The sequence below is a fragment of the Herpailurus yagouaroundi genome, unplaced genomic scaffold (genome assembly GCF_014898765.1).
Source record: "Herpailurus yagouaroundi ecotype Mexico unplaced genomic scaffold, PumYag 186, whole genome shotgun sequence".
Taxonomy (NCBI): Eukaryota; Metazoa; Chordata; class Mammalia; order Carnivora; family Felidae; genus Herpailurus; species Herpailurus yagouaroundi.
In genome coordinates, this window is record NW_024412417.1 from 35,911,224 (window position 1) to 35,937,888 (window position 26,665).

At 53.6% G+C, this 26,665-nt stretch overlaps 2 long non-coding RNA genes across 16 annotated transcripts in view; one reads left to right on the forward strand and one right to left on the reverse strand.

Moving 5' to 3' along the window:
* LOC121042978 (uncharacterized) overlaps window positions 1-26,665 on the forward strand; it is a 265,060-nt gene that overhangs the window by 60,373 nt on the left and 178,022 nt on the right. For 14 of the 15 annotated variants that reach the window (XR_005796589.1, XR_005796587.1, XR_005796594.1 and 11 more), the window contains one exon: window positions 7,478-7,839. The exons of the other annotated variant lie outside the window; for it this stretch is intronic. This is a non-coding gene — a long non-coding RNA (uncharacterized LOC121042978). The remainder of the gene's footprint in view (window positions 1-7,477; window positions 7,840-26,665) is intronic. 15 annotated transcript variants of the gene reach the window in all.
* On the reverse strand, window positions 2,562-10,751 carry LOC121042979 (uncharacterized). The gene is made up of 3 exons (XR_005796598.1): window positions 10,449-10,751; window positions 9,103-9,254; window positions 2,562-2,839 (listed from the first exon to the last, which is right to left on the reverse strand). It is a non-coding gene; the product is annotated as an uncharacterized LOC121042979 (long non-coding RNA).

Below are 26,665 nucleotides of genomic sequence, written 5' to 3' on the forward strand. Positions count from 1 at the left end.
ACACACACACACACACACACACACACACACACACACACACACACACTCATTCACTCACTCCCAGGCCTGAAGTTTTGTTATTTGTGGCAGGAGCACGTTCATGACTTTTCTCAGCTCATCTCAGTATCTGAATCACCTTCAAGCTGTAGAGGAGGTGGCTGGGAGCTGAGCAGGCAGAAGGCTTTCTTTTATTGAGGACCTGGTGGGTGAAAGGGCTTCAACAGGCCAACTGATTCACCCCTGGCTCTGCGAGGCAGGGCGCATCTCGTGGACGTGGCTGTGGGTTCAGGAGGTGAAGCCACATAGGAGGTGTTGGGTCTGTTTGTCTGTAGAGCTCCGGTCACCACTTGGTGTGGCCTCCCCTCCCCTGTAGGGTCTGTAGGACCTGCGTGCTCCTGGCTCTGCCCACGGGTTTCTCCGGGAGCACTCCTCCTCTCACCTGTGGGTGGGGAGAGGCAGTCGGGACTCATCTGGTTTTGGGGACACTACCTCCCCGTTCCCGTCATGGCGGCCCTGAGCCAGCCGGGGATGATGTGACACCTCCAGGCCACAGTCGGACATGCCACCACTCTGGAGAGGCATGTCCTGGGCAATGTGGGCCACTTCCCGCTGGAAAAATAGCGAGGACTGGCATGCCCTGACCAACCGGTCACTGGCGAGAGCCTTTCTGCTCAGAGTCTGGCTGTGGATGTTGTCAATGCCTGGGGAATCTCTGTGCGTTGACCTTTCCAACAACTAGCTCCTGCTTCCCCATCTCTGTCTTCTGGAACCCTCTTATCCTGTCACCTTGCCCCCAGGCTTTCCTACCACATAACCCTTCTGTGGCAGGACAACCTAGTGGTTAAACAGAAAGGCTCTGGAGGCAGACTGCGTGGGCTCATATCTCAGCCCCCTTTCTGCCTACCTGTCCTCATTGGAAAATGGGTTCACAAGGCACAGCATTGTTGAGGTGACAAGACTTACTGCAGCCAGTGCCCTCGAACAAGCATTCGGGAGATGTGGTTCTCACCTGCTCTGCCAGGCCTCTGGTCATGCCACCTTCTGCTGACTGTGCCCCGTGCCTGCTGAGTTTAGAAGCTACTCCTCTCCCAGGCGCTGTGTGTCCAGCCCACCTTCATACTTGAGATTGCTTCTTATCCAGCACCCCACAGGGTCCTTGCTGAGCAACTCTGGGCCAGTCACTCTGTCTCTCTGGGCCTCATTTCTCAGCTGTTCAGTGAGGGAATTGGACCTGATTATTCCAAGGTTTCTTATGCTCTGATATGCAAGGGGCTCTCACATTCAGTATGCCCCAGCCTCTCTTTCTCTGCCCTGGCTCCTGCCACCCCACCATCACAACCCGGACACCACCCGGTGTGTTCAATTATGGACATGTACTGTCTCCACGTCTCTGGATCTCTTGGGATAGCCTGGAAGCTCCCTGAAGGCAGGGATACTATCTTCCTTGACTGACATGATTTCCAGCATTATTTCAGCCAACACTTATTTTTTTTTTTAAAGTTTATTTATTTTTGAGAGAGACAGAGATAGAATACGAGTGGGTTGGGGCAGAGAGAGAGGGACACACAGAATCCAAAGCAGGCTCCAGGCTCTGAGCTGTCAGCACAGAGGCCGACGTGAGGCTCGAACTCACAAGCTGTGAGATCATGACCTGAGCTGAAGTCGGAGGCTCAACCGACTGAGCCACCCAGGCGCCCCCTTATTTTTTTTTTTTATGTTTTTATTTATTTTTTGAGAGAGAGAGCGAGCGAGCAAGAGACTGAACATAAGTGAGGGAGGGGCAGAGAGAGAGAGGGAGACCCAGAATCCCAGGCAGGATCCAGGCTCCGAGCTGTCAGCACAGAGCCCATGTGGGGCTCAAACTCATGAAACACAAGATTATGACCTGAGGCGAAGTCTGACGCTTAACCGACTGAGCCACCCAGGTCTCCTTGCAGCCAACACTTATTAAGCACATGTTGAGTTCCCAAGTGCTGTGCGGGACTTCTGGAGCCTGGCCGAACCCTAATGCCAGTATTTTTAAGACTGGCTCTAATCAGTGTCCGTTAGAGCTGTGAGCGGGGCTCTGTTACAAATGCGTGATGGTACGTGGCCGTGGAAGGGCTCGTTCTGTGTGGGCTCCCTTGCCCCTCCTGTGTAAGCCCAGGGTGTCTGGCACAGGATCATCAGACTGTTACGAACATTAGTGAATGGGGCCGGGTTCGCTTTGCATCTCTCAAGCCTAATTGGTGAGAAGAGCAGCCACATCCTGGTGCATTGGGCTGTTGAGGGTGAAGCTGATGCTCCGTGTGACTTGTGAACCCGCGGTGGGCAGCTGTGTGTGCTGAGTACCTTATGTACAGTCTCTCATCCACATAAGAACCCAAGAGGACACGCATTTTGATTCTTTATTTTTATTAGACCAGGAAACACTTAAAAGTTTTTTTAATGTTTATTTATTTTTGAGAGAGAGAGAGGGAGATACAGAATGCAAGCCAGGGAGTGGCAGAGAGAGAGGGAGAAAGAATCTGAAGCAGGCTGCAGGCTCTGAGCTGTCAGCACAGAGCCCAATGCGGGGCTTGAACCCACCAACCGTGAGATCATGACCTGAGCTGAAGTCGGATGTGTAACCTACTGAGCCACCCAGGTGCCCCGACAAGGAAACTTCTAAAGAACTTAAGGGGTGTGCCCACGGCCAGTGACTGAGTGCAGCATTGCGATTCATACCCCCGAAGCCCGCCTCATCGCCCCCATCCTCTGAGTGATGAATCCGGTGTGTGCAGGGGGGGAGCGTGTGCCGGAAGGCGTGGGGATTCCAAAGCAGCCGATCCGCGTCTTGCCAGCACACGGGGAGGAGAAACTGAAATGAAGCAAAAACAGAGACTGTCAGCGACAGGACGGCGGCCGCTTTCCCCGGGAACAAATCTCCTTGATTTATCTCTCCAGGTTGGACAGGCCCCAGTTCTCGGGGATCACAGAGACATAATGTGAACACGGCCAGAGAAATTGCTGCCTCTCCCTTCGTCAGTAAAAGAGAACGGAGACACCTCTTCTGTGGCACCCGTGTTGAGGAAATCCTGCCTCCCGCGCCTGGGACAGATGCTGGGGCGCGCCCAGAGTGGGGGAACCTTCCTGACTGGACCCTCCCAGCCGAGAACCCCTCTGTTACTGCTCTGGCCAGAGCCGTGCCCGAGGCTGGCTTCCAGAGGCGCCAGAGTCAACATCTGCTGACTCTTGCGTGACAGGACTACTCACTGTTGCAGAGAGAAGAGAGAGGACAGAGAGAGAAAGCACACCCTTAGAGTCCGGGGGCCCAGCCACAGAAAGGGGACGGCACACGGCCAGGCACACCACGGACACGTCCCCTGGCTCCCACCACACTTCTCTCGCATGCGGGTGCCAGGGACCACTTGACCTGCGCACTTGATCTGTGCCCTGTACCCACGCTCACCATTCTGAGCCAACCCAGGGCACCTGGAGTCTTGCAGCTACCAGAGCATCCTCCCGTGGATCCTGTATTTAAGGGCTGCTGGTTACGAAGGTTCCCCCCCCCCCCCCCCCCCCCCCAGCCCCGCTGTTGTGTAGGAAATAGAAGCAGCCTGTTTCTAGTTTTTCTTCAGAATGCTCACTGCAGGGGGCCAGCTGGTGGAACTAGGGAGGGTCAAGAAGGAAATGACACGTGTGGGCCGGGAGGCACAGGGGGAGACTCTGCCAAGAGAATGGGGTTGGGAGCTGTATTTTCTTGTGGGGCAATTCCAGGCCGGATTCTGAATTCTGTGTCACCAGGCCGGAAGACGGTTATTTGCCTCGGTGCCCTCAGGGGCAGGGGCAGCTGGAAGCAGCGGGCCGTGACCGTGTGGAGGGGTAGGGAAGGCCGGCAGGTGCCGGGTCCCAGGCCTGGAGGGCCGTTCCCAAGCCAGAGGCCTGCCAACAGCGTACTTTCTCGGGAGACATTAAAGAAAAGTTAACCACCATTTTGTTGGGCCTCGACAGGCATTAGAAAGTCCATCTGTCGTGATTCCCCGGGCGGCCTGGCCGGTGTTCGCACACCGCACGTGGGTGTGCAGCCGGCACCTGGGTGAATGCAAGGCCACCCGTGTTTCTGGAGCCAGTCTTGACGCCTTCCGGTCACTAACTGTCCCTTCCCCCTCACTCAGGATCACCTTGTCCTGACTTCTCACAGCATAGATTACTTTAACCTGCTTATGTGTTTAACATAAGTAACACCGTAGGGCTCTCCCTGGTGTCTGGCTTCTTTCACTCAGACTTATGTTTGTGGCTCGTTCTCATTGCTCTGTAACAATGTAACAGTGTAGCATTCCTCTGTGTGTGTGTGTGTGTGTGTGTGTTTAATTTTTTTTTTTAATGTTTATTTATTTTTGAGAGAGAGTGAGCGAGAGAGACAGAGTGTGAGCAGGGGAGGGGCAGAGAGAGAGGGAGACACAGAATCTGAAGCAGCCTCCAGGCTCTGAGCTGTCAACGCAGAGCCCGATGCGGGGCTCAGTCTTACGAACCATGAGATCATGACCTGAGCTGAATCCAAGAGATGGACATTTGATGGACTGAGCCACCCAGGCGCCCCACGACATTTTTCAGTGACGGGTACACATTTCTGTGAGTCTGTAAATGGGTGTGGAACTGCTGGGTCACAGGGCACATACACGCTCAGGTTTAGTGGATAATGCCAAACCAGTTTCCCAGATCGTCTGTCCACCAGCTTGCGTGAGAATTCCAGTGGCCCAGGGGAAACCAGTCCTGGGTATTGACCGTCTTTTTTATTTTGGCCAATCAGTTACAGCAGAAGCAAATGCCTTGCAAAAAGATCACATAGCGGAGCAAGCGGAAATGCTCCCCAAGAGGGAGACGTTACTGTTGGGTGACATGACAGGTCGCGCTGTGCTGTGCTGCGGGTTCTTGCCGGTGAAGCCCATGGCGGGGCTGGGCCACCTCCTCCGGGAGGGTCCACTGCTTGGCTGCAGTGGCACCCAGCAGACCGTGTAATAATTCTTCCCCAGGTGACAGAGGTTTAATGTACCTGTCCCCAACCAAACACACGTGGCTTCAGCCTTGCCCGTGGGCCTCTGTAAATATTTAACAGACCGTGTCCCTCCTTCTCTCCCCTGCCATTGACAGGGGCTGGTACCACAAGTCATTGCCCCCTCCTGCTGGACCCACAGGACCCCGGCCCTGACCCTGCAGTGCCCCGCCTCTCCTGGCTGCTTCCTGGGGCCAGAGCTGAGCCTGGGGAGACCCAGGACAGGCTGCGTTTGACTAGCAGGAGGCCTCATCCATTTGCAGAATAAAATAATGGCTAATTGAACACTTAATATGTGCCCGGCAGTGTGCTAAGTGCTTCATGGTGATTCTTTCTTTCTTTTTTAAAGTCTATTTATTTATTTTGAGAGGGAGAGAGAGAGAGAGAGAGGGAGAGAAGAAGTGGGGGAGGGGCAGAGAGAGAGCGGGGGACAGAGGATCCGAAGGGGACTCTGTGCTGACAGCAGAGATGTGTAATTCACCCCATTTTACAGATGAGGAAACTAAGGGTTAAAACCATTTTCCCCAAGTAACATAGCTAGTAAGTTTATTAGTTTGACTTCAGACGTTAATGTTTAAACCACTATCCTGTATTTCTCTCTTAGAGTCTAATATTTAGATACTCAAACTTCCTTTTGAGCCCATCTTTCTCTCTTGGGCCTAAAAGCTATGTCAGGTGGGTTTAAATGGGACAAGGGGAGCTCACCCTGTGATCCCTGGTCACTGAAGAATGCTTAAAACAGAGGACGGATCCCTGTTGGCGTGGTTGCTGTGAATCATAGTCCCCCCAAAGATGTTCATGCCGTAGTCCCTAGGACCTTACATGTCAAGAGAGACTTTGTAGACACGATTCAAGTGCAGGGCCATGGGCTGGACGATTATCTTGGGTCATCTGGGTGGGCACCGTGTAACCACAGGGCTCCTTGAAAGTGGAAGAGGGAGGCCGAAGGGTCAGCGAAGGGGGTATACTGGTGGGAGCAGCGTCAGACAGATGCTATGTTGCTGTATTTGGAGATGGAAGAAGGGAGCCCTGAGCTGAGGCATCCGAGAGCCACCTCTGGAAGCTGGAGAAAGCCAAGGAGAAAGGTTTTTCTTAGAGCCTCCACAAGAAAGAGCCCTGCCAGCACCTTGGTTTTAGCTTGGTGACACCCGGGTCAGACTTTTGACCTCCAAAACCATGAGATAACAAATTTGTGTTGTTTTATGCCACCAAGTGTTTGAACATTTGTTGCCGCAGGAACAAAACAGTTGCTGTTAATGACCATTGCTGTGATGGTCACGCTCTTGGGCTTTGGTGCCAGATGCCTGATTTCAAATCTCTGTTGTATGATTTTCTAGCTGTGTGACCTCGGGCAAGTTGTTTAACTTGTCTGGGCCTCAGGTTTCTCATCTCTCAAACTGGATAAGAATAGCCTCTTACAGATAAAGTTGCCATCGGGGTTAAATGAGGGTCCCACGCGCGTGAAACGCCTGGTAGTAAGTTTGAGGTAAAGTCACTTCAGGTAGGCGTCCTCACTCGTAACACAGAGCAGCGGATCGGGGTACACAGTTGGGAGACGCTCGCCTGTTTCAGGCTCCACTCTTACTGGTCTGGAGCTGGGTAGTTGTGTGTGGCTCCATTTCCTTATCTGGAAAATAGAGGCAAGAGTCCCAGAGTGGCCCGGGGTTGGGGGGGGGGGGGTGGTGGTCGTATCAGATGGTGGGCCAGAACCTAGTGCGGTGAGGGATAGGCACTCCCGTAAAGGGCAGTCGCTCTTGTCTTTGGCTGGGTGGTGACGGTCCAGCCTGCAGCCCTGTGCGTCATGGGTCCATTGGAATAATTTCAGTCCCTGTGCGGGGGAGGCAGGAGTATCCCCCCAGAGCTAGAACAGTACTGGGTACCTAGCAGGTGTTCAGTAATTGCTGCATACGTGAATAACGAAAGGGAACGGCCCCGGGCCCTGCCCTGAAGAAGCTCACTGTGCAGGACGAGGCCTGGAGAGATGCCAGAGCTTTGTGGTTGTCTTTAAAAAGAAACCAAACAAAGAACTACTTCCTACCGGCTGACCCCAAACCCCCTCTGCTCACTGCCGGGACCTCTCAGCCCTGCAGGGGAGCTCAGGACTGTATGCCAGGTCTGGCCCAACTATTAACTCTCTAAGCTAGCCGCCTACCCCTTCTCGGATGTTTTCTCCTCATCTTTATAATAGATGTGCCCTCTGCCCTCTCAGGGTAGTTCTGGGGAGCCCCAAGCAGTAGAAGGTTCTGGGTCTCAGAGGTCTTTGGTGCCTGTGTGCGGTGACCCTCCCCTGAGGCAGGCCCTGGGTCTCCTGCCTCCCCTCTGTTTGGGTGTCAGAGCTTCGGGGCGTTATTCTTGGTGAGTTCCCCTCTAAGTGTATTAGGGTCGAATACAAGGAAGAGTAACACGACGACTGCTCTGGGTCCTGATTCCAACAAGATTGATTTTTCTTCTTCTCATCCCCAGCCCTGATCTTTGGACCAGAAAGGAATTAAAAAGATGCCCCTCACGATGGCCGTGCCTGTCGGTTACATGGAGCTCCATTCAAGGATTTTCGGAGCCTTTTGGATTTACAGTGATATTCAGCTGCCTGGGGAATAAAGTTGGTGGAAGCTTTCTCTGGAGTTACGTACACCCGACACCTGTCTGGATGCTACTGGCGGTTTTAAGGAAGGCCCTGGCTGAGTGCCTGGCGGATCCCTGCAGCCTGGATGCCCGTGGGAGACGGAGGACCGCGGCTTCCTGTGAGGGCTGATGACTCTGTCCTTCTCTCCTCACGGATGCCTGGTTGGGTCTCTGCCAGCCCCGCCGGGGGCTCCCTGTGACACGTAAGGCCTGTCTCCTCCTTGTGCACACGTCCTCTGCATGTTCTGTCAGGTGTCCACCTGGGCTTTAGGTGACACTGGCCTGGCTGGTGGGAGAGGGGTCGCCGTGATGGAGCCGGCCCTCAAGGGGAGCTGGTGTTGAATGAGCTCACTCTGTGCGTCTGCCTGGGTGCTGGGTGCCTGGGGGAGATGGACGGAAATGGGAAGGAGCTTCCCAGGAGCCTCCACCGTTCCCTGTTGATGTCCTGGTTCGTGTGCCTGTCTCCGTCCACCAGACCACAAGGGCCTCGAAGGCGGAGGCCTCTTCCTTCTGAAGTGTGTTTTGAACACCCACCACGGCGCCTGGCACGTAGCGTCTCTGGCTGCAGAAAGGGCATCAGGGCGTGACCGTTAGTGAATTAAGGTGTTGAGAGTGAGTAGGGACGGAAGGCACGCCTCTGTGCTCAGCGCGAGAGACGCATTGTTGGATGCTTGCAGGGTGTGTGTGGAGCCAGGAGGCCTGGGTTTGAGTCTCTGACCCACCCCTGCTGTGTGCCTCGGGCCGAGTGGCCGCTGCCTGCCTCTCCCTTCTCTGTTCAGTGGCGGTGATGTGTGCCCTTGCTCTTGCCGGGGTCGTGTTGAGGATCACAAAATAGACTCTCGCGCTGACACCCAGCACGGGGCCCGGCACGCGGCAAACGCTCAGCACATAGTAGGGTCACCGTTGGCTGGGGGAGGGCTCCTGCGGAGGGTCGGCTGTTGTTTGGGCCGCGAACCAGAGCCAGGTGGCCTGTGCCGGGCTTCGCGCCGGGTACCTCGGTTTGGCGCAGGCAGTTGGTCGAAGGTCGCTGTCACCGGAGCCCGTGGGGAGGTCTGGTGGGCCAGGGAAGGGAGCCTCGTGTCCGTGTGAGGGAGGGAGTGCCGGTCTGGACATGGCATTGAAGGTCTGTGGGGGTTCTGCAGGAGACAGGCTGGCCCCCTGTGACATTGGTGACCCTGAGGGATGTGGCCTTAGCGTCAGGCCGCCCGCGGGAGAACAGCGGCTCAAACAGCCAGTGCCCCGAGTACAGGTCACCCGGGGCCACCTGGCACTTGGTTGCCAAGACCGCACTGAGGTGGGACCTGGGCTTTGATTTAGACGGGGTTCCCAGGGCTGCTCGTGCCCCATGGCACTTCTCAGCGAGGCTTTCCCTGACCTCCTCGTGGATGGAAATAGTGTCCCTCTGGTTATCCACCCTGCTCTCAGTCGGCGCCCCTAGATGTGTTATAATTTGGTATTCACTTAACGCGGGTTCTTTGATCTCTTGTCTTTCTCCCCCGCTGGAAAGCAGTCTCTCTGAGGTCAGGAAGCACGTTTGCCTTACACAGTAGGCATCTCATTTCTGTATCTCACTTGATCAGATCAGAGAGTGACTCTTCGTGGTTTTATTTCAGTTTTCCTGGAAGGCACAGACAAAAAAAGGGAAGTGCTCTCTTTTTGAGCATCTGTATAACTCCGGCAGCCAACAGTCCCACTAGGTGGGCAGTGGTGTTCCCATAGTACAGCTGAGAACGGTGAGTTTCACGGGGGCCATGTAGCTCACCCGAGGATCTTTATCTAAGAGAACACTGAGCAGGAAGCCAAGAGCTGCCTGGTGTTTTTACACTGAATCATGCCAATTCAGCTGAAGGGTAAAGACTTTTCCTTGGGGGGCCTTTAGAAGGGCGTGTGTGTGTGTGTGTGTGTGTGTGTGTGTGCGCGCGTGTGTACATGTGTGTATGTAGCATTGCCCACTGCAGAATGCTCTTGGGCTCTTCACAACTGGGTGCCCTCTTTGTCCTCCGGGAGAGACAGACTTTCACTGAGACCCTCCCTCCTGTGTGGAGGAACAGGGGCCACGCTGGGTCCCAGGATAAAGTGTGTTTGGGTTGCAGTCTGGCCCCTGGAGGCTCACGGCCCTCAGGGAGCCTGTGCCCTTGGGTGAGTGGGGCTTTGCAGCCCCGTGTGATGGGTGTTGTGCTGGCAGTACTGTGGCCAAGCAGGGCAGGGAGAGGAATCATGCAGGGAGGGGGCTGGTGGGTCTGGAGAACGGTGAGGGCAGGGGGGTTCTGCCGGGCTTGCACAACTGTCCTGGGGCATGAGGGCCTCAGTTAGAAGAGTGAGTTGGGAAGACTGAGGCACAGCACTGCCCCTCGGCCTCTTGCGCCTCTTCTTGCCATTTCCCCTGCCTTCCCTCTGTGGCACCTGTGCCCCCACTTATCACATGACCCGCAGCCCCGCTTCTCTTTTTATCCGTTGCTCCCAAGAACAAACCCATCGTGGGGGTCTGGCTTATGCCTGCTCCTCCCAGGAGGACCGGAACGGGCTCTGCACCAGGAGACACGGCATGGTCACGGGGGGAAGCAAGACTCAGCCTGGCTCCTCCTTTCTGGCGGCCGAGTCCTGGCCCCCCACCTGCAGGGTCGTACCCTGTGGACGCTGACATGGAAGTGATCGCCATGTATTGAGCCACGCCGTGTGCAGGGCAAGTGGCAGATAACTCTTCCGTTCCAACCCCTGAGGGACCTGTGGGGTAAACACCACTTACTGTGGGATGACAGGTGTAAACCAGGCTGGTCCTGGGCACGCCTGGCCCAGTGGCCGCTGGACTTACCGGTTAGATGGTGAACCGTGCTACCGGTTTGCGCTTGGTCCTCATGCAGGCCCCTGTGCTGGTGTTGCTGGTCGTGCTGGGCCTGCTGGTCCTGGTCCCGGTCCTGGTTTTGGCCCTGGTCCTGTTGCAGCTGGCGCTGCTCTTGGTGTTTCCTGTGTCCAAGGCGGCCCCTCCAGTCCCCCCTTCGCCGCCCCGTGTGCAGTTTGCATTTCTGCTTCTAGCACGTGGGCTTGGCCTCATCTCCTTATCTCACAAGTCCATCTTCAGTTCTTGGAAGAGCCCGTGTCTCTTTGAACCCTGGTACCCCGGACCGCTGCGAGAGCAGGCCTGACCCTCTCCTTATTTATTATTTTTCCTGGGCCGCTGTGGTGACTCACAACACACACACTCATCCTGGGGCTCAGGGATGCGGTGCTGCCCTCCCCCTTACACGGATGCTCCAAGACAGCATTCCTAGAGATGGCTTTTTGCCCTGGACTTGTTCCCCAGCAGGGGTGCCTGGGTCCCCTGGAGTATACACGGGCTCAGCCGAGGGAGAGGCTGTGACTCATTCTCCAGGCTGAGCCCGGACACCAGGCTTCTCGATGAACAGCCGCGAGATTGCTTAATGGCGGGTGTTTTTTAGCTCTTGGAATGTGCCTGGTTAATCTTCCAATCTGGCGAGGTGGGTGCGGTGCCCCTTCTTATATATGAAGAAACTGGGCTGCAGACAAATCCAGAAAGCTTCTGAACTTCTCTCTGGAGAGAAGCAGAGAAGCTGGTACCTGTACTCCAATCTGCCTGCCTTCAGCCTCCCTTCTCCTGCGGGGCCAGTGGCTCTCAGGCTGTGGTGAGGTGTGCAAGAGGGCTGCAGGTTACCGAGGGGCAGGCTGACTTAACAAACACGGTGTTACACTTACCTTATCTTGACTTAGAAAAAGATCACACTTGACTCATGAGGCCTGTTATTTCGCAGTGTTGTTGCTTAGGACACGGATATTTGACTTTAAAAGCCATTTTTGCAAAAAATACTGCAGTAACACAAGTAAACGTAGCCTTCTTGAAGAGGGCAGCATTTGGAATGCGGTCCTCATTTCCGTGTGTGCTGCTTTCGCTGCGTGGCTCTGGCCACATCACTGGGGACAGCATCTCTCTGCCTGTGACCCGAGTAGTCCTGTGCTCCGTTTCACATCAGCTGTGCCGCTGAGTTCAGTGGCATCCTCCCGAGATCCAGAAGGTTCGTGATGAAGGGACTGCACAGCTCAGTCTGAAGCTAGATGGAAAACAAGAAGAATCTCAGCACCAGAGCGCTATATAAAATCCCATAATTCTGCTCGAATTGACCGTGGCCATTGCTCTCGGCACTGCAGACGCCTCGTATTTATCCAGCACCCAAAGTCTTCAGGTCAACTCCTGTGTTACTGTCTGGGGTTGAATTAGGAAATAGTAAATGTTCCCCCTATGAAATCAATTGATGACTCATTCACTCATTTTTTCATTCATTTCCCCTCAATAAACAGGGGATAATATTACCTACCCCATGGGTTCATTGTGAGAATTACATAAGAGAACATATTGAAGGGCTTAATTCAGTGCCTGACATATAATAAGTACTCTGGGAATACCAGCTATTTTTAAATAAAATGTTGAAATGGAATTAGAAGATCAAAACCCGTAGGCATATAGAAATAAAGAACATTGAGGATGAGTTACTAAAATGTAACATTAAATTCCTCTCTGACTTCCTAGTCAGCACAACACAGTGGAGAGGTTATGTTTGTCTCGGTCAAGGATTGGCAGACTTTTCTGTCAAGGACGAGGTAGTAAATATTTTTGGCTTTACGGGACACACAGTTCTGTCACCACTAGTCAGTTCTGCCTCTGTATCTGGAAGGCAAGCATAGCCAGTATGTAAATGAGTAGGCATGGACATATTCCAGTAAAACTTTATCAGAATTGGCAGTTAGTCCATAGGCTGTACGTTGCCTCTGGGTGTGAATGAGGGAAACCTTGGGGTGCCTGGATGGCTCAGTCAGGTAAGCATCTGACTTCGGCTCAGGTCATGATCTTGCAACTCGTGGGTTCAAGCCCTGCATCAGGCACTTTGCTGACTGCTCAGAGCCTGGAGCCTGCTTCAAATTCTGTGTCTCCTTCTCTCTCTCTGCCCCTCCCCTGCTCACACTCTCTCTTGTCTCTCCTTCAAAAATAAACATACATTTAAAAAAAAAAAAAAAGTGAGGGAAACCTGCTTATCACTGAGTGAAAGAAACTTCTGGATCATAAACTTTAAAAAAAATGTGTTACAAGTGTGGTCCTTTTTTAAAAAAGATTTTATTTACTTATTTATTTACTTATTTATTTACTGACTTATTTTTGAGACAGAGAGAGACAGAACATGAATGGGGGAGGGTCAGAGAGAGAGGGAGACACAGAATCCAAAGCAGGCTCCAGGCTCCGAGCTGTCAGCACTGAGCCCGCCGCGGGGCTCGAACCCACAAACCGCGAGATCATGACCTGAGCCAAAGTCGGAAGCTCAACCAACTGAGCCACCCAGGCGCCCCTAAGGTTTTATTTTTAAGTAATCTCTACACCCCATGTGCAGCTTGAACTTACAACCCTGGGATCAAGCGTTACACGCTTCGCTTGACTGAGCCAGCCAGGCACCCCAAGATGTGGTCTTTGTCTGAGGCTTGTTAAACGGTATATAGACAGTGTTTTCTTTAGGGTTTTATGGAAAATATAGAAGACCTTTACATTGCTAGTTCTTTTACCACGTATCTAACAAACATTTATTGAGGTCTTACTGTGTCTCAGCCCATAATGGAACCAAAAGGCACGTGCATTTTGGCAAGGGGTGCTGCATTAGCAAGGGATCATCTCAGTGATGATGTAGGGAAGTCAGCTTAGAGTGTTTTCAATGTTGGACGCACTGTCCAATCCCTGAATGACACACAGGCCTTAGTGTTAATTCGAGTGGCAGGTGTCAAAATCCTGCCCCACGGGGTGGGTAGGAGTGTCCTCTGAAATCCTTGCCCCCCCTTGAGTGATAGCTGCAGTTATGCGAAGGATGTGGTCTTTGGAGCAGAGCACAACCAGGTTTTGAAGCTTTGCTGTTTCACAGCCGTGTGACCTTGCTCTAGTTCCTAAACCTCTCTGAGCCTCTCTTTCCTTATCTGCAAAGTTGGGACCTTGACACTGCTGAATCTTTGGTTCTAACCTCCGTGTAGTCAGCTAGTATTTACTGTCTAAATGTTAGTTCCTCCCCGTGGGGGCCTGAGGGCCTCACCTCTCCCTTATCCCAGGAAGCCGGGTGGATGTGAGGATTATAGCCTGCTTGTCCCAGGTGAATGTTCAGGGTAAGAAGGCTTGAGAAAACACTGGCCTGAGGAATTCCGAAGTTAATGAAGGGAACAGATTCCAGAAGGGTCTCGGCCTGACCTCCCACCCTTTTTCCAACCCCCTGTTCTCCCTGAGCGAGTTTGGAGGCAATCAAAGCATTAGAGCAGCTGCATAAAACAACTCTCACGCAGTGGGGCAGGACTGTGGCCTTGGCCACTGGAAGTCTGGGCCAGAGTGGGTGACTTTGAGTCTCTTCCCTACAGTGCCTGGTTAACCCAGGCAGGGCATTGGGAGCAACCAGGGTGGGCAAGGCAGGCCATCATGGGAGAAGGGGGCATATTTGAAAAAGCTGGAGGATAATTTTCAGCCATCCAAAGGTGGGAGGGACTACGGGGCTGTGTGAGAAATTTGAAAGAAGACCCAGGTGCCTTTAAAAAAAAAAAAAGGAAACTTTTTCCATTATTCTGACTTTAGGACCCAAGAGGTGTATTCAGTAAGGACTAGTGGGGTAGGATAAAGACGACAGGCTTTTGTTGACTGATAACAGTTTCCAGATGCATTCTCTGTTTCCGGCTAATGGAAACTTCGGGGAAAAGGCTTCGGGGCCCAGAGCTAGGCAGTGAAGTGCCATTGTGCTGCTGGAGGCCAGAGCTGGGCAGCGAAATCGCTACGGTGGGTGGGCCACATTGAATGGGGCTCATTCCGGGCAGATGGGCCGAGCATAGTCTGTCTGCAGTCCCGGGACCCAGGGAGGCTGCATTGGACCTGCCAGGAGCTGCGCGGCCTTGGCTGTGAGCTGGTCCTCCCTTCTGCTCTGGTCCCTCTCTGGGAAGTGGATTATTTCCGGGGGTAGGGGGGGGGGGGGGGGCCGGGGGGCGGCGGGGGAGGCTTCGTCCCCTTTCTTTTGTCTTGTCAAATTGCTGGCCATGCTGATAGCTGGTACGGGACAACAGTGGCTGGGTGGGGGGGGGGGGTCTTTCCCTCCCATCTATCTCTCTTCCCTGCTCTATGACTCCACATGGGGTGGGGGTTCTGGGGAGAGGGGCTCCGCTCTACCTGATTACCAGGAACTGCCCCGACCCTTCCCTCCCCCGTGGAGGCTTATCTGGCTCCAAGCAGAGCAGCTGCTCTGGTGAGCTCTCTGAGTCTCTCAGAAGTAGAGACTGGGTTTATTTAGCAGGAGGTAGTGACATAAACAAATAAACATTAGCCAGGACAAGCTCCCAGCTTTCTGCTCACCCAGGGGCCCTGGAAACTCTTAGTTGCATTTTCAGAGAATGTGACAACAGTGCTCGTCGTAAAAAGAGTTTTCCTGTCGGAGAAATGCTCTGGGGGGAGGTTGTCAGGGAATGTTAGAAAATCAGGGGCCATGTACGTCCTGGGGCTTCCTGGCTTTGTGCCCTTGCAGGGGGACACTTGACCTCTCTGGATCTTCGGTTCCTTCTACATGGAGCTGGTTATTATGAAAATTACGTGACCTGAGACGTGAAGCCTGGCCAGTTATTAGCCCACCTCTGAACCTGACCGTAAGTCAGATTTGTGACTTAGGTTGGTTTTGTGACTGTCCTGCTTTCTGGTTGTTGAGTCCGTTCAGGCAGTGCCTGGGGCTTCTCTGAGTCTCGGGCTCCTCGGCTTTCAGTGAGGTGGTGGCCCACGCCTTGTGTCCCTCACATGCTTGTTGAAAGGACCACATCAGTCACCTCTGGGAAAGCGTCTGAGAGCCGGACGGCGTGGCCGTGCTGGACTGTGTGATAGCCGAGCCTGCTCTCTTGACAGTGGAGCCTGGCAGAGGTGATGGGTTCCAGCACGTTCCTCAAGGTTGAGGCCGGGCAGCACTAGACTGCTGAGGTATGTGCAAGACACAGGCAGCCTGCCTCCCTCTGAGGCCAGGGAATGCTGGGCACACTTGTGAGGGCCTCCAGCTCACTGCTTCCCGCATCCTTCAGACCGACTTGCCAGACTCTAGAGTCTGCTGAGTTTCGCCGTGGTTTCTTGGTGTGACGTGAATCGTCCAGATCTGAGAGACAAAACAAGAAGCCACCGAGAGTCATTTAACAAACTCCCCCGTTCCTACCCCAGGATCGACAGGTGTTAAATGATGTGGCAGGTGTGCTTTGGATTACTGCTTCTAAAGAAATAAGAATTTAGCGGTAGAGTGCAAGTCTGTGGGCTCTCTGCTCCCATTCCGTTTCCTTCCCTTTGCAGAAGTACCACTCTCCTGAACTTGGGTGGTGGGTAACGTTTTTGTTTTTATTTTTTTAATTTTTAAAATGTTTATTTATTTATTTTGAGAGAGAGGGAGAGGGAGAGGGGGAGGGAGAGGGAGAGGGAGGGAGGAAGCAGGGGAGGGGCAGAAAGAGGGAGAGAGAGACAGAGAGAATCCCAGGCAGGTTTCATGTTGTCAGTGCAGAGCCCGACGAGAAGCTTGATCCCACGAATCATGAGACCATGACCTGAGCGAGATCAAGAGTCGGACGCTTCACTGAGCCACCCCGTGCCCCTGTAGTAGGTCCCGTCTTACCCTTTTCTTACAAATCTGTTTGGAGACCTTTTATAGCACTATTTCATGTGTTCAAAAACATTTTTATGGAGGTGGCATCACGTAGGTCTACGGTGACTACAATTTGCTTCTTTCAGTCTGTGTTAACGTTTAGATGCTTCTTTGCTGCTGTGTTTTTTCCTTCATGCTTCTCATGGTGGATTTGGGGGCGTTTCTAGGTTTTTGCCACTGTGAACAGTGCTGGGGGGGGAGCCTTTGTGCCCACATCTCCAGGTGCACATGTGGGTGTCCCCAGGGGCTCAATGCCTGGGGATGCACACTGTCTGTCTTGTCAGAGGGAGCCAAGCTGCTGTCCAGTTGGAACCATCTGTTGGCTGGGGGTCTCCCTGCGAGCCCGTGACCTCCTAGTGTGATGCTCGCCCCTGCCTTCTTAGGTGAGGTCGGCAGTGCCCAGCCCCAGCCCCAGCTCTTTATATGTTGAATGGGGTGAATTCTGGAAGGAGATGAGGCCAGCACAGAGGATAGGACTAGAGCCACGGCTGCCCTCTGCCAAAGCCTGGTCAGCAGAGAGAAAAATAAGAAATGGGGGTGGTGGAGAAATGGGCGCTGAAGGCTCCCCACGTGAGGACTGGCAGGGGTGTCTGAGCCCAGATGGATGTCACTTGTCTGGGAACCCCTACCAGCTGGCTTCTGGGAGGCTGACAAGGCTGGGTCTATGCAGTTGTGGACAGCCGAGGAGGTGTTGGGGTCCCCATCGTGGGGGACAGGAGTCACCCTGATGGCTGTGGGAGCCGTTCTCAGACGGAGAGGAGCAGAGCCCACAGCTCCAGAGAGGTAATGGGGAGGAGGAGGCCGGGCCACAGCAGGGCAGCTTGTCAGATTTGTCAGCAGAGAAGAAAGTGCCGGAAGGAAGGTCTATGCTCTGGAAGAGCTGAGAGAAACCAGAGAATGAGAGAGGATTAAACACAAAGTTTGAGAGTTTTTTTTTCTTTTTTGATTACAAATGGAAAAATTGAGTTTGGCAATGGGAAAATAATGTGTGTACTGGGAAATAGTCTTTTTTCTTCTTTTTAAAAAATGTTTATTTATTTTTGAGAGAGTACAAGTGGGAGAGGGGCAGAGAGAGAGGGAGACAGAGGATCTGAAGCAGGCTCTGTGCCGACAGCAGTGAACCCGACGTGGGGCTCAAACTCAAAAACCTGTGTGATGGTGACCTCAGCCGAAGTTGGATGCTCAACCAACTGAGCCTCCCAGGTGCCATCTTCTTTTCTTTTCTTTCTTTTTTTTTTTTGTAAGTCTATTTATTTTGAGAGAGAGAGCGTGCAGGAGGGGCAGAGAGAGGGAGAGAGAGAATCCCAAGCAGACTCCAGACTGTCAGTATAGAGCCCAGGGCGGGGCTCGAACCCACAAACCATGAGATCGTGACCTGAGCCGAACCCAAGAGCTGGTTGCTTAACTGACTGAGCCACCCAGGTGCCCCTAGCCCTTTTTCTTCTTAAACCTTTTCCCTGATGGTAAAACTAATACGAGGTGTTTGGAGAAAATCTAGAACATAAAGAAAAGCATGCATGGTTGAGAAAAGGCTCCGTAACGCTCCATGAGGAGCCACCCCTGCTTTGAGTAGGGTGACCAGCTTGTCCTGGTTGTTCTGGAACATTCCTGGTGTCAGCACCGGAAGTCCCACCTCCTGGGGCTGGAGTACATCGTGCCATTTCAGGGACGCATGCGGCACTGAGAGGTTACCACGCCCTCACTCTCCAGCTTTGTGGTTGGGGGCCCATCCCTCCCACCTGCAGACCTTGTTGGTGTGCTGAGTGAGCATTGCTGTCTCTGCTGGGGATGGATGGTTTCGGGGTGCACACGTGATGCCCAGGGGTGACGTCCAAGGAAGCCTCACCTAGAGAAGAGAATCCCTCCAGGATGTGCATTACCGAAGTTTCTGGAGGGCCAGCAGTTCTGAAAACCCTATAAGGGCTTCACGTTCATTGCTTGTCTGTCCATTCAACTGTGCTGAGAAATCCAGGCTCTGTGGGTTCCTTGAGTACCTATTTGCTTCTGTTTGGTGTTTTTCGTGGCTTCACCTTATTTAATCACAGAAGCAATGCTGCGAGGCTGTTGCTGTCATCCCGATTTTGCAAGTGAGGAACTCAAGGGCAGGTTAAGCTCCCACCCCGGGTTTGCCTGATATCATAGTCTTAAGTTTTTTGTCACTTTATTTTTTTTATGTTTTTATTTTTATTAATGTTTGTTTATTTTTGAGAGAGACAGAGACAGAGCTTGAGTGGGGGAAGAGCAGAGAGAGAGGGAGACACAGAATCCGAAGCAGGCTCCAGGCTCCGAGCTGTCAGCACAGAGCCCGACGCGGGGCTCGAACCCACAGACTGCGAGATCATGACCTGAGCCGAAGTCGGATGCCCGACCGACTGAGCCACCCAGGCGCCCCTTTTGTGTCACTTTATGTCCAACGTAGTGTGGTGGCTGCAGGGGGTGGGGGGTGGCTGGCGCTAATCTCGGCTCTGCCATTCGCTAGATGTGTGGCCTTGGGCAAGTTATTTAACTTCTCCTACCTCAGTTTCCCCATCTGTAAAGTAGGGTCATCATAGTTCTTCTATTGAGAATGAATGTTTGTGTCTTCCCCACATTTTTATGTTGAAGCCCTAAGTCCCAGTGGTGGCATTTGGGGGATTGCTTTGGGAGGTGATAAGGCTCAGATGAGGTCATGAGGGTGTGCCCCCCGCCCCATGGGGGCGTCCTTGTAAATGTCCTTGTAAAGAGGCAGACAGACAGATCTCTGTCTCTCTTTGTATGCTTATACACCTAGGGAAGGCCCCGTGAGCAGTGAGAAGGCAGCTGTCCACGAGCCAAGAGCTTGAGTGGGGGAAGGGCACTTGAGTGGGGGGAAGGGCTGTCACCAAGGACAAAATCTGCTGGCTCTCCAGCCTCCGGAGCTGTTGGAAATAAGTGTCTGTCGTTGCAGCCACTGTGGTATTTCATCATAGCAGCCTCAGCTGACTTAAGACAGCCTTTAGAAGGGTTCGAGGTTTCAATGAGATACTACAGGAAGCGTTTAGCACAGCACCCAGCACATTCCAAGTGTTAGGTGAATCCTGGTCAGTGTTCTGGCCACCACTTTATTTATAAGTGACCCCACAGTGGTTCAGAGAGGGTCAGGAACTTGCTGACGGTCACATAGTTTGTGGCAGCTCTTGGGAGGAGCTGGGCCCTTCTTCCTCCTCTCCAGTGCGCCTTTCCCACCCTGCCTGCATGGATGAACATTTACGTTACTGCATTCTTGCAAAAGCCTTGAGAGCCAGAGCAAGTCGGGGGGGGGGGGGGGGTGGGGGAAGACTCTTGGCCGCCGCCCGCAGGGTGAAGGAGGCCATTCCTGCGGTTTCATTAGCTCTTCCGTTAGCAGCAAAATGCATACCTCCGGGTGGCAGGGAGATTCCCAGTGGCCGTTGCATTTTGGATTCCGACAGCACTGGCAGTTTGCATTTTCCTGAGGATGTAAAATGTTTGGATAGCAACAAAGATAATGGTAAAAGGGGAAATTCAGGCTTGGGCTGAGCACACTGTACCCCTTTGGTGTGAGGAGTGGGTGCGAAATGGCTTAGGGACACCGAGGGACACTTCTGATGTCCTGTGCTCCCAGGCGTTGGGATGAGAGAGACACAAAGGACGAAGGGAAAGCCGTTTTGCCGCCTGGAGAAGCCAGTGCTGTCCTGCTGCTTCCGTGGTGTAATGTTTGAGTTTTACTCCCATCCATCCGTCAGATGTTAAGGTCTTGGGCATAGTGTTGTAGAGGGTGTTGATGTGTAGCCTCGATGGCACAGTGCTTGTGTATTTGTTTCCCTCTATTGAATGCCTTTTATGCGCCGAGATTTGACTAAACCCTCTGGCAACCTCAAGAGGTAAATGCTATGGGACTCTCATCTCACAGGTGTGAAAACAGGCTCGGACAGGTTCAGGCACCCCGCTAGTGAGTCTGGGGCTGGGATTCTAAGCTTCCCTGGGACTCCTGACCACATTCCCCAGGCTGCCTGCTCCCTACCCCAGAAATGTCACAACCCACACGTGAGATGCCAGGACTCTGGTCCCAGATGGACCGAGGGTGCCCCGTGGGAGGCTGGATCTTTGTGCCTGATGGAAGTAACACCAGCCTGCTGTATCTACTGCCCCATTCTCCTGAAGTGACTCCTGAGGCCATAACTCACTCAGGGGGGTGGTGACAGGAAGTTACACCCCGGCCCCGTCAGTTTGCAGGGTGGACATAAGCCTGGTGGCCATCGGGGAGCAGGGGTGGGGTGGGCAGGGCTGGTGGGAAGGGAAAAACCTACTGCCAACAGTCCCGACTGCATTGTGGATGGACTCCTGGATTATTACATGGAGACTCGAATGACCAAATTTGGTCAGTAAGCCTGGGCCACAGGAAGAGAAATGTGAAATCGTTACATTTTTCCCCAAAGTCCTCACCATTTTAAAGGACCCTGTTTTCTAAGTAACCCCCTCTAGGGATTATGGGTGTTGGGTCTTCCCAGCCAGAGATTTGTGGAGGTTGTGAGGCAGGGGCGTGTGTGTGTGGGGGAGGGGGGAAGGGGTGCGGACTGAGGAAAAGGGAGAGCAGGAAGGGTGCGTGCATTCCGCCCCCGGCTTCTTCTTGGTTAACTTTCTCCCCAGCAGAGAACAAGGGGCTGATTCACGTGGCGCAAGTGGCCTCCCTCGCCCAGCGTCGGGTTCCCGAGCCTTCCAGTGACTAAGGAGGAAATTCCAGCGCACATACTGCAGCCCTGCATCATTCATGCCGTTCTTCTCTATCAGAACTTTGTGCCTGCCTCACCTTTCTGGAATTTGTCTTTTCTCTTCCTTCTTCTGGGTGGTATGTGCAGGCCACCCGTGTTACGACTCCACGGAACACAGCCCAGCTTTGGTCTTCACGCACGGTCGTCTCCAGGCATCCTGGGCCTCGTGTTCTCGGGATGGTCGGTGTTTGTGACTCGTGCACGCTTCTGTGCTCCTCTGTTCCTCGGGGCTCCACAGCCAGTTCTCAACCCCTGGTGGGACCCCTGGGTAAACACTCCCGTCATCTGGACCTTGAGATTGGCTCTCTCGGGACTGCTGGTTTCCTGGCGTGCTTCCGTAGATGGGAGGGGCGCCGGAGGTGTCTGGACCACTGTGGCAGGGGGAGCGCTGGGGCAGGGGGCCGCTGTCTGGAGGAGGAGAAGCACGCAACCGTCTCCAGTTGGGAGAGGGGACGGCACGTTCTGAAAGGGTGCTTTCTGCCTCTCCCAGTCCCCGTCGACCTTGGCTTCAGACCCAGCCTCCTCTGGCTTCCCTGCCCAGGTTGCTTGCCCTGTCCCCTTTGCTGCTAGGCACTTACCTGCTCTTTGCTCCAGTGTGCTCCTGCACGTGGTGAGCCCTTCTCTCCCAGGAGCCTGGGAACGTGTCTGCTGAGAGGATCAAGTTTGGGCCCACTTTGCGTCTCAGAGCCAGGGGGCCAGCCCAGGTTTGCCGGTGGACGAAGAACTTGCAAGGGACCGGTTGAGACTTTTCCGAATTAAAGGGAGGGGGGCCACACAGGCCACTTCCCCTCTTCCCCCTAAAAGGTCAGCTGCTGTTTATCATTCAGGTAATCGGGGAGTGTATGCGGGTGTAGACAGCCCCTGCAGAGACCCTGGGATGGGAGAGGGAAGCAGGACTCCCTCCGGGAGGCAGGGACCAGCCCTCAGGAGTGGAGGGCTGTGAGGACAGCGCTGGACCAAAGGCTTTTGGAACCAGACAGAAGCAGGGCACTCAGGTTGTTGTTCTTTTAGGATTGTTTGCCCATCAGGCCCGTAGGCGCCACCGTGGCCACCGGGGCTGAGATCTGGCGTGTGCCTGCAGCATCAGAGTGGGGGGCGCGTTTTCCCCGGCGCCCCGGGGGGCGCCCGGCTGTGCCCACGAGGCAGACCCCAGGTACCGGGAGTGGGGTGCCGGGGAGGGCCCCGGCGCTCCGCCCCCATCCTCGCCCTTGCCTCGAGGCCAGCTCTGCCACACTGGTTGGTAGGATGCTTACTTAGGTGGCGTCTACCCTGGACTCAGGAGCGGAGGATTAGGGGTGGTGGGGGTTGGGAGCAGGTGTGCATGAACTAGAGTGGGGGGCGGGGTGATGAAAATATGCGCAAGGAAGGGATGCTTTTGAAACTTATTTTTATTCCTTAAAGAATTTCCTAGCTTTCTGTTTCCTGGGCTTCTGAGCTTTGGTGTTCTCGTCAGCAAACTGGGGATAAGAACCTCTGTTCTATGGGGGCAGGTGTGAAATCCTGAGCTGAAATGGTCAAGCTGGTAGGAATGTGGCAGAGACGGCTCATGCCTCCCTCTTGTCTTCACCGACTTCTTTTGCTGGGAAATCTCTGCGAGATTGACCACACTAGTTGGATCAGTGAAATTAAATGACTTCCTGATGATATTAATTAGATTAGCAGTTAATAATCAAAGCTGACATTTGTCTAGTGGTTATGAAGTCCTGGCCATCTGTTATGTGACTTAATTCTGCCATCATCCTAGGAGATGCAGTGCCGTCATTAGTCCCATTTTACAAATGAGAAAAACAGAGGATCAGAGAGATTGAGTATAATGTCTGAGATCACACAGCTAAAAGTGGCTGCTCTGGTATTCCAGCCCCAACAGTCTGTCTCCAGAGCCTGTTCTGTTAAGCACCAGCTGTTAACTGCTGAGGATTGCAGGAAGGGATAGGGGTTCAGGCTTTCCTTCAGCCTCTCGCAGATTGTTGCCCCCAAGAGCGTGTGCTCAGAGTCTGGGGGAGGCTGGACGCTGGACACCCGTCTCCTCTTCCACCTGCTCTGAACCATCAGCGGCGCAGGGAGGTTGAACAGGCAGGACGCCAGCACCGGGGGTGACTTCCCCCTTTTGTTTGCAGCCTCTGCCCCACTTCTCTTGGTAACTTCTCCCTCTTGCTGACAGCCGCATTCCTTTGCTCTGGACATTGCTTTCTTGGCCTGTGTCAGTTGAGTGGATCCAGGCACGTCTGTGTTGGGAGTTCTCCCCGGGAACGCTGCGGCCCGCAGTGCTCCTGCGCGTGGTTTCTCTGACCCACACGACAGAACCCAGGGGTCATTGGTCCCCACTCCCAGCAGTTCACCTGCTGGCCCTGTAGAGGCTCCGTAGGGCCAAGCCCCCGGAGCCGGAGTCACAGAGCGTGATCACTCCAGCGGCTGTGAAGTGTGGGGCTGGAATCCAGAAAGAGACTGTGTGCCAGGTGCCTGCTAGGGCTCCTTATGTCTTTAAGCTTATTTATTTGAGACAGAGGGAGAGAGAATCCCAAGCAGGCATTGATTACAGTGTCAGCTGGGAGCCGACGTGGGACTTGAACTCAACAACCATGAGAATATGACCTGAGCCGGAATCAAGAGTCAGACACTTAACCCACTGAGCCACCCACGTGCCCCGGGGCTCCTTATTTCTTCCCATTCCTACAACCCCTGTGTATTTCCTGATTTACAAATGGGGAAACTGAGGCCCAGGGGTGTTAAGGAATTTGCTAGAAGGTGTTGACACAGAACTCGAGCTTAACACCAGCTGTGTCTGAGAGCAGGCTTGTCTTGTGCTGCCACACTCAGGGACGTTGAGAGTGTCTCAGTTGTGACCAGGGGTCAGTGCTGCAGGTGACATCCTGGCTCCCTTCGGGTCTCTGACACTCTTATCTTAGGCGATGACAGAAGGAGCAGCCTTCCTTTCCATGAACTGTTTTAACTGAACCTCACCGCAGGTTTACGGGTGGTGCTGGTCTCGTGGTGGATAAAGAGTGGGCGGAGCTCAGTGTGGGCAGTTAGTTGGCGGGTGGGGCCGGGGGCAGGAGCGGAACAGGCTTCGGAGGAGGCCTGGCTCTGAGCGTCCCCAGGGAGGTGAGCCTTTGGGCTGTCTTTGCACTTCCTCAAGAGGAGTGACCAGATCCCCCTGCTTGAGAATTCTGTGACCCTGCGGTTTGAACGTTTGGAGCTGGCGTTCCGCTCAATGCAGAAACACGGACAGCTGAGGGGGAAGGACCATTTGTTTTGCTGAAGGTTGTAGAATCGTAACAGCCAGCTCACTTCCTGGGCATCTTCCGAGTGGCTTACAGGTGTCAACTCCTGTAGCCCATACAGCTGTCCTACGTGATAGGTACTATTATCCGCACTCCGATTTTGAAGGTGGACAAAGACTTAAGGGGTTCGGTCATCTGCCAGAGGTCCCTCAGTGAGTAAGTGGCTGCTTGGTGACGCAGAGGTCGTGCTCTGCTGGCTGATGGCCCTGCGAAGCTAGAGCTAACTGTTCCCCATGTTATCCCATAACCATCCTAGTGGACGAGTTTGGTTATTCCCTTTGCGAGTGGTTGAGGAATTTGCCAGAATTGTATAGGCTGTAAATGGCGGCATTAGGATCGAATCCAAGTCCAGTGACTCCAAATAGAGGGTCACTATTTCGTCTTCTCCTCCCTTTCTTGCTAACTTCTGGGCTCATCTCATCCCCCTGTCCAGCAGGTGTCCCTGTGCAGGTGTCCCCACAGTGCCTGTGCTTCCCTCTGGTTTGGAGAGCGTGCTTTACCCCCCAAACCCAGGCATGGCGTCCTCACCAGGATTCCCTCTGTAGCTCGGTGATGAGAAAGTTCATCCACTGAGCTTGAGCTGCACACGTGCTTCGGTGCTGGGAAGAAGCCATGGGACATCAGGGTTAATGCCGTGTGTGACTGTGGCCAGTCCCACCTGTTTGGTGAAGATGGTGTTTTAATGAGGGATGGCTGCCGTCTAGGCTGGGGCCCCATCGGGGCACTGCTCGCCCTCTTGGGTGGGTGTGGGCTGCCCCAGGTTTTGGCAGATCCTGCCAGGTTCAGGGCCTCACAAAGCTCTCCGGGCTGGAGGCACTTCCTTCTGCTCAGCCGAGCCCTCTTGCCTGCTGGGCATGTCTCCTCCCCTCTCTCTGCGGGGCAAGTGGAGGCCAGCTGGCCACTGATTCCTGAGACCCCCTGCTCAGCCGCTGCAGCCCAGTGTAAGGTGCTGGGTGTCCCCGAGCCTTTCCCTCCCTTGCCGCCCCCTGCCCCTTAGACGTCCTTACAGGTCCCACTTCCCAGCCCGTTTCAATTGTGTCTTTGCCTCCGGGTCCCGTTTCCAGAGCCTACGGCGGCCTCTCGGAGCGAAGGGCTTGGCCTTGCGCACAGGGCTGTCCTGCTCCGGGGCTTATCTGTGTGAGGTGCCCGCACCACCAGACCATCCATCCTGAGGCAGCGTAGAGGTTTGCCACGACTTTGCTGAAAGACGGAGGAGGAGCCACCAACCAGGAGACAAACAACCCAGTGTAAGAATGAGCAAAAGACTTCAATATTCCTTTCTTTAGAGGAAATGTGCAAATGGTTGGCAAACAAATGAAAAGATGCTTAATTTCATTAGTCGCTAGGGAAATGTACATCAAAACCATGATATATCCCCTTATACCTGTTAGGATGGCCGTAATGATACTTTAAAAAAGAGAATAACAAGTGTTGGCCAAGATGAGAAGAAATTGAATCTTGTGTATTGCTGATGGGAATGTAAAGGGGTCCAGCCCCTGTGGGAAACAGGTTGGTGGTTCCTCAAAAGTTAAGCACAGAATTGCCCTATGACCTAGCAATTGAGCTCTGAGATCCACACTCCTAGATATATATTATTCAGCTGTAAAAAAGGAGGGAAGTTATTGATGCATGCTTTACACGTGGGTGAACCCTAGAAAGACTGGAAAAAGCCAGGCACGAAAGGTCACCTATTGTATGATTCCATTTCTAGGAAATATCCAGAATAAAGACAGAGTGCAGATTGGTGGTTGCTGAGGATGGGAGGCAGTGGGGTATAACTGCTGAGTGGGTGTGAGGTTTTATTTTGGGGTGATGAAAATGTTTCAGAGGTAGACAGAGGTCATGGTTTTACGGCATCGCAAAGGTACCAAGTGCCACTGAATTGTGCGTGTTAATATGGCTACTTTTCCTTTTGGGGGATTTCACCTCAACTGTAGCAAGCACACACGGGATCACAGTCGGTCCCCCTTAGGTAAGAGGAGGAAATGGGAAGGCACATGCTTTATGCCAGCCTCTGTGTCTGACCCTTGACCCTAGTGAATTCTATAGAGCTGGAATGAGTCCTGTAATTTTCATTTTACAGGTGAGAAAGTAGAGGTTCAGTTAGGGTACACAGTTTATGGTGGCCCAGTCAGACGTGGAACACGGTTTGTCTGAGTCTGACCTGACCCCTTGTCTGCACTCTCCCTCCTGGGCAGCACAAATGGCTTTGGTTTTGCTTTGCTTTGCTTTAGGGTCTGAGCTCACGTCAGGAACAGTGCCGCCCGCCTGCAGGGATCTTTTTCCAACACACACTGCTCACCTTGTTCCTAAGGAGGC